Source organism: Benincasa hispida, chromosome 2 (genome assembly GCF_027475165.1).
Source record: "Benincasa hispida cultivar pf3 chromosome 2, pf3_genome.v1.1, whole genome shotgun sequence".
Lineage (NCBI taxonomy): Eukaryota > Viridiplantae > Streptophyta > Magnoliopsida > Cucurbitales > Cucurbitaceae > Benincasa > Benincasa hispida.
The window spans coordinates 44,891,228-44,899,574 of NC_143479.1; the positions used below are offsets into that span (position 1 = coordinate 44,891,228).

General features: G+C 28.8%; 1 pseudogene; it reads left to right on the forward strand.

The window, feature by feature from the left end:
* Positions 1 to 996: 996 nt before the first annotated feature.
* On the forward strand, positions 997 to 3,808 carry LOC150037928 (transcription factor DYT1-like; annotated as a pseudogene).
* The last annotated feature ends 4,539 nt before the right edge of the window (positions 3,809 to 8,347 follow it).

Sequence of the window (8,347 nt, forward strand, 5' to 3'; positions counted from 1 at the left end):
TTATAGTTTGGATTAGATAGTCCGGATGGTTCGGATTGTCGGATTTTTTGAACAAATATTCCTTAATGTTTTGATTTTTTTTTTTTTTTTTCTATCATTGACAGGTATTCAAGTTGGAAAAACTCTGTCCAATATTAAAAAAAAAATGGTAGTCTCTCACAGTGAATGGGGAAAGTTTAGACTAAAATGTAAAGGAAATAACAAATTATATGTGTTAGGACAACAGATCTCTTTATAATCTCCATATATATCTCCATATTTATGATTATCCTATACCATGTTTTTAAATATCGATAATTATTACGAGAGTTTATGCATATTTTCACTGTTTGATATCACAACTTTGTCGTATAACCACTTTAATTAAAAGAATTTCAATGTAGAAAAAATAAACATTATTAAATTAAAAGGTGTAAAAGAAAATGAGAAGGTAAAGAAATTCTACCTCAAATTATATAACGTAGAATTCGATTATCAACCTGATAACATTCTTAATTTTTTTAACCATTTCTTATTTTTTGTTTTTTTTGTTCCCTTTCTAAATAAAGAAAAATAAAATCGTATTTGATAAATTTTTCTTATTTGTTTTCGTTTAGAATTCCATATCTAAATAAAGATTGAAAGAATCAAATAGATTTCGATTATCTGTTTAATAAATTTTTATTTCTTTTTTTAATCGTTGCTCATATTTTGTTTCATTTTTTAAATAAAGAAAAATAGAATCGTGTGTGATAACTTTTTTTTTTTTAATGTTTTGATTTTCTTTTTCATTTCTATTTAATGGAAAACGATGCATAAACATGTTTCTAATCGTGTCTTGTTTTTTATTCCTTTTGTAGACCCTTAATTTTTTTTGATATTTTCTTTATTATTTTTGTACTTTTGTTAATATTTGCAATATTGTAATAATTAGAAATTTGCTAGCATTTATGTATTAGTTGGAGTTGGCCTATTGATCATGGTCGTCTAAATTGGCCACTAGAGAATGTCGCAAGAATGACAGCGATCGTTGCAGGTGGTGGTTGATGAGTGGAGTCATTAAAGACAATGGAAGGAAAGATAAAAGAGTTGAGTTGAAGTGAGTTAGTAAAAATAATTGATTTAAAAAAACCGTGGACCAAACATTAAATTGATAATTTTTATCAACTCAATTTAACTTATGTTGCTGAGCCAAATACACTATACAAGCACTTGTAAAGTTTTTTTTTTATATTATTTTTTAAACTTAGTAGAAAGGTTGTTTGAAACATATATTATTCAAATATCATAGTTTAGTTGATAAAAAAAATATAATAAAATGGATAGATCTTCATCTCTTTAAGAGACGACAAAGTGACTTTTTTTTTTTTTTTTTCTCTATTGTCGTAACTGCAAAAGACGAGAAATGCATGAGTTATGAAGTTGGTATGGTGGTTGAAGTATCCTATTTGGAACAAATGGTCATGAGTTTGGGCACCTTAAAATGCCACTCTTTTTTTCAGGGTTATATTCCAATTTATTCTTTAAACAAATTAACAATCAAATGTGTAATTTAGCCATACTAATGCTTAATTAACTTTTTAAAGGAAGTAAATCGGAAGATAATATATTTTGTTAAATATATAATATTCAATTACCTTAACATGATCAATACTTATTTAAATTTAAATTTATTTTAAAAATAAAGTATATTGGAGTATAATTTATTTTTTAAAGAAATAAAATTTAAGAAAATTCAATATAACTAGCTCAAGAATAAACGGTACATATATTGAAAAAGAAAAAAGGAAAGATAACAAAAGAAGAAATGAGGATGAAAGAAAAGTTACATTTAGTTCCGGCAAGAGACATTGATCTACCATTTTATTTTAAAAGTTTCAACATATTTTCAAATTTGAAAACAACAATTTTCTTAATAAAGATTCTTTAAAGTTTGAAATCTATCGAACACAAAACTAAAAGCTTATTTAATAATGGAATGATTTTAAAATTTTGAGAATAGGAGGACCAACATTGAAAATTTATAGACTAAACTTATTATTTAATCTTTAATTTAACTTAAAAAATATTTACGGCAATAGTCATGTGCATGCGGTATTAAACCAAATTTTGAAAAAAAAAATATATATTTGAAGGTATGTGGAATAAAAGTATACATTCCTTAGTATAAATTTGAAATTTAGTTTTCTGAAATGTGTTAAGAGTGAATCATGCAATTGTAAGTATATCAAAATTATTCTCTCACCACAAAATTGTTTTCTCATTTACCTTCAATGACATTAAATGAAATTCGCACCAATCATTAAATTTTTAACCACCAAGATTCTCTTCATACGTGAACTATCAATCATTTCATAGCGAATTCCTTTCCTTTAATTCCATCGGAAGAGCTTTCTCTATCGATCTCATTATTAGAGACGATCAATATTCTCAACAATATGACATATGTTAGCTCTGGACATGACGAATAAGAAGATATCAACACCACATCGATAACAGACCAACATCTACCTAATGATGAATTCACCGAATACAAATCCAAGAACCTCCTTTCAGAGAGACGACAGAGGCAGAAGCTTAGCAATAAGCTTTTGTTACCACGTAGCACTGTTCCCATCATCACAAATGTAACATCCCTAAAATGTCTTCATGAATTCATTAATTTCTATAGCTGAACAATTTCAAATCATAATCTTACTTTCTGATTTATTTTTTTCCTTTCAGATGAACAAAACAACCATTATCGAGGATGCTATAACTTACATCCAACAACTACAGAAGATGGTTAACATCCTCAAAGACCAGCTTGTAGAATTAGAAGATTCATCAACAAAAGTTGTATGGCCAACACCAAGCGATAATAATATAGCATCAACACACTTAATCCAAAATTATGTTCAGGTTTGCCCTCATTATCTATTTCATAATGTATGTTGAAATGCGTTGAGTCTGATAAATGATATGCTTCGACGGTCAAATATCAAAGTCTAAGTTGAATTTGTAAGACGTAGATGTAGTTAATAAACCATGTATATCTCTGTGGTGTCATTCCTCTAATGTTTTACATATTTTATTTTCTTTATTTGTCGATTTCAAAATTAAACAGACGGACGTGAGGGTTTCTCAAATTGAGGAATACAAACTTTAGATTAAAGTACTTTTCCAGAAGCAAAAAGACGCATTCACTAAATTAATTAAAGCCTTGGATTCTCTTGGCTTTGAACTAATTGATACGAGTATCACAATTGTAAAACGAGCCGTTGTTGTGACCACCATCATCAATATCAATGTAAGTCCTCAAGATATTCTAAAAATTAAGCTAATTTAAATTCTACAATTACCAATACTTAACTTAAGTTACTTAGTTTTGTTACCTATTTTATTTTATAACCATGTTTTAAAGATTATTCAAATGAAACTCGAATTCAATTTGTGTATTATATATTGGATGATGTACTTGAAAACTATAATAAAGAAATTAAGAGAAAACGAGTACAATTAGAATTCGAGCTGATAATCAACCACCACTCTTTCAATGGTTAGTGGTTATTGAACCAAGGTTGCAGTCGCTCTCGGTTCCTAGTCTTAGGTCTTCGTAGTAGAAGTCCTTCGTAACGATCATCAGCTCTGGATGGAAAAAAATGAATGATAAATTTAGAGTAATATTGGATGAAGATTTAGTATGTTTGATTATATTATCAGTTTTTGTAAAGAAAAAAGAGTTTCTCTTATATATACTTTTTAATTTTTTATTTATTAGGGGAACTTTTGGAAGTCAACTGCTCAGCAAACTAAAGAGTTGCTGCTTGAGATCGTCAATGGATTTTAAAGACATTACATATGCGCACAATCATATACAATATGCTTTTGAGATATTTCTACTTAATTTTTAAACTTTTTATTTAATTAGAAGTGGCATATTCCAAACACTATCATTATAGTTTTGTAAGAGTTTAACTACTTAGAAAATGTAACTTCCGGCTTCACATGGCTTTGTCCTTCAAATAATGTTACTCGTTACTAGGTCCTAATAGTACGTTTGAAGATATAATATATATCAAAGTTTGTTTCCTAGTTTTTAACTTCGAATAAAATAAAATTGATAAGGATGATGGAACCTCCACATAGTATTGTCCACTTTAACATAAACTTTCGTGATTTTGGTTGTGATTTCATGCAAAAGGTCACAAAATACCGATGGAGATATATAATTGTTCACATGTTAGAATGCTTTGAATTTATTATTTGACATTTCGAACAATCAAATACGGAGTAAGTCGAGGTCTAGGTGTAAGGACATAATTGATTTTTCAATTTAAAAGTAAAGAGTTAAAAAAGAGAGAAATTGAATTGGAAATCAAGGGTAAAAAGGAAAAGAGAGAGAGATTGAGAGATTAAAAATGGGTAGTTTAGCATAAAATCTTAGAGGTCTTGGAGATGGAACAAGTGGTCATGGGTTAAAATTTCATATGGTAGGTTTTCTTTTTTGTTTAATAAAATTTCCAAGTTTTATGGGTCGAGTTGGAATTTATTTTCAAGGGCATAAAGGTTGGAAAAATATCTCATATCTAATTTGTTAAGTTAAATAGAAAGAAAAAAAAAAAAAAAAAAAAACAAGAATCAGCCTTTGCCATGGAGTTATGGCAAACTATGAAGTACAGATATAGATATGGCTATACGATAGAAATACGATCGGATACGGCGATTCGTCAATTTCTAAAAAATTAAAATACGGATACGTCTAAGGATACATCATTTTTTTTATACATTTTTATAATATATATGTTTCTAAAAATTGAGGATACTAATACGTTGAAAATACATTTTTTTTTTCTTTAAGAAAATATAGAATATAGATAAATTTAGCATACAAATTAATAACAATAGCACAAAATAGAATACAAACACTAAAATGCAATATAAAAAAAGCAACATCTATGATGTTGAACTACAATAGTTAATAAAATACAATAGAAAAGTGACTCATACGAGGGAGAAGTATGAAGAATTTCTTCATTGAATTGTTGAAGATATCCAAATGGTTTATATTTTGATGGACTTTGTGGGGATTCAAATGTGAAGATGAAGATTATATGATTCTAATCTAGGGTTTGGTCCGTTATTTATTATTTTTCTTTTAGTTTTGGACTCGAGTAGTGAGCTTTTTAAATAGGTTGCCTAATTTTAGATTGGGAAAGTGTCTTCTTTCTTTTAAAAAAAGTACGCATAGAAATAGATACGTCAAATCGCGTGTCAGATACGTATTTGAAAAGTATCTGAAAATATAGATACGTCAAATTGAGTGTCAGATACGTATCTAGGAAGTATCGGTATCTTATACATGTCTGATACTGATTTTTTGCCTCACATGAAGTATCTGTGCTTCATAGATGACAAAGAATAGAGAGAAAGATAAATTGAAGGTTTTAAAAATAAATAAAAAAAAAATGGGAAGTTATCATGTTGGAGAAGAACCAATAGGAAAAATAGAATTTGGAATCCTTGTAGGTTGGAAAGAAAAAAAATGGTTTATTTAAGTGAAAATGGTGTGAAAAAGGGATTAATGTCACGAATAATATAGTTTATAAATGTAATGACTTAAATAGTTTACTTCATAAACAAATTTTAGAATTACGGTAGAAGTGTAAAGTATTGACAAATATAAGATAGGAAAATTGTGTGCTTGTCATGTAAGACTCGTACATGATTTTCTATCGATCCACTCACTAGCCACCGTATGCTTATCATATAGGACTTGTAAACCTCATCCATGATTTAGGGTCGTTGATTATTTTTTTAATTTTCTTTCTTTCCTTTTAAATTTTGATTGAAACATGTTTAAATAAAAGGCAAACAAGTGATGATTTCGTCCTCCCTTGTCAATAATTCATTTCATTTATTGACTTTATTTGATAATATTCATATAAGTCTTTTTTTAAAAAACTAATATTCTTGCACCTTTGTCCCTCAAAATATCAACACCTTCGTCCTACAACTCTATAATTATTAAGAATTTTGTTCTATATTAGGAGAAAATTTTTAGTACTATAGTTGTATGGAAACTTTTCTATATTATCTTCATTTGTTACTTGTCATAAACATAGCATTTATGAATTATATCGGGTCTACAAAATAAATTCATAACAAAGTAATAAATTATTTAATAGCGTGTCAAATAATGAATGAGGGTAATATATACTATAGTAGTACTAGATTTTTTTCCCTATATTAGTATAGCTTCTAAATAATTGCTAGTAATATACGTTCACAAAAAATTAGTAGTCATAAAGAATAGATTAGTGTTTGATAAATTAAAAAGAAAAAAGAAATCTTTTGATCCCTAGATTTTAGGTTTAGTATCTATTTGGTTCATATTTTTTAAAATCTAACACTTTTTGGTCATAATGTTTCAATAATATGCAGAATTTTAATTCTTTAAATAATAGAACCGTTAGTGAGTTAAGAGAAGGTGGATTAAGATGATTGAGCTAATTTAAAACCTAAATTAAGTTTTTTCCTCCCGCCTTCCATTAAGTCACTTAAAATAGTGTTTGGCCCACTAAGTATATTCGGCTTGAATGCGATGCATGCTTGTAGTTAAATACTTTTTTCCAAAGATGTGGGTGAACTAAAATAAAGGTGACAAGATAACTCTATAAAAAGAAGAAAAAGAAGAAGAATAAGAAGAAAATGAGAAAATGAATGCTTTGCAACCGTGTTGGACAAATTTGGGGAAGTGTAATCCATATGATCATGACCTATATTACAAAAATTTTACCTGTTTCGATATTTTTTTTCCACACATTCATTTTCATTGATATAAACGTATTTATCTCGACGAAAATTTAATGCGTCGGTCAAAATAGAGTAACGTGCATATTTTTTTAAAAAATTTATGCCAACGAAAATTGAAACTTTTTCCGACAAAAATATGTGTAGGGAAAAGTCTTTAAAAACTTCCTTCCTTCTTTTCCCCCAATTTTTTTCCTTTCTCTTTCCCTTCCCCCAACCCCACCGGTCAAATCCCCTCCCCCCCAGCGATTCAAATTCTATTATTTTCCCCTTTTCCCTCCATTTTTTACACAAACGGCCACCGCTCCAACACCGAATGCCAACGCAAGCTACCTTCGCATGTCGCTGTACACTACCAACATACACTACGGTCGCATGCACTGGTTGGTTCTTCTTCTCTTTTCTTTTTTCTGATAAATGTTATTCGTAGGTTGTGTCTGTGTTATTATTCTGATAAAGAGTTTTGTTTTATATTGGAATTAGGATATTCATTTGTTTATGAATGAAATTATTATTCTATTTTTGGTTTGTATATGATGGATATAATGGAGGATGAATTATTTGGGTATTTTGATTTTAATTTTGTACATGAGATTCATTTGTTAATATTGAAGTTTAATCTTTCCTTTTTATGGATATAATATGCTTTAAGTTTTAAAATGAAATTTCTAAGGATATTTGAAGCAAATTAATAAAATTTCACACTTTTTACCTGCTAGTGTTAAATCATCGGTTGACCCAAAAAACTTAATTTGATAGCTAAAGGTAAATTTGATATCCTATCATCTAAAAAAAACTCTAGTAAAGAGTCGTTTTGTTTGATTGATTAAAAAGATTGAGAGGAAAAATGAAAACTTTGAAAAAAAAGAATTAGAAAATGGAAAACATTTGACCCTTTAGCTTCATTTATTTAGCTTTTATCAATAAAGATTCACAGTCGTAAATATTTGACCCTATTTCTTTACTAATATTCTCGTCACATGCTTAATGCAGACCAACCCTTCTATAAAGTAAGAAGGAACACTAGAAATGTAGTGATTTCTCTCTTGTTCTCATCATAAAGACCAAAATTTAGAGCTAATGGAATATCTCCTTCATATAGGCAGAAGTTAATTTGGTGGTTGTGTGGCTATCCTGCGTTATGGTAGTCATTTCAAATATGAGCGTTATAGTGGATTTAGGAACTTCATTTGTTCGTTTTATGGCTATCCTGCAGTTATGATAGCCACTTTAAATATGTGTTTTTAGTGTACTTGTTGCTACTTTGTGGTTTAAATGACGTTTAGGTGGAACTACGACACATTCGTAGCTTGGAGGGGAGATGTACATGTTGTAATTATTTTTTAGATTATCTAGAAGCCTAATTGTGCAGTTTAAAAGAACTTTGTTCTTGGATTTATTTGTAGGGATCCAAGAGTTGAGTTATATGCTTTTAGGACTATCGAATGACGGGTTTATCCTTGAAAGAAATTTAGCTGGATTTAGAGGGGAGAGATTCACTTCAACGCTTTCTATGCATTTGTTTCTACTTTGTGGTTTAAATGGTGTTTAAGTGGAACTAGGACACGTTCATAGC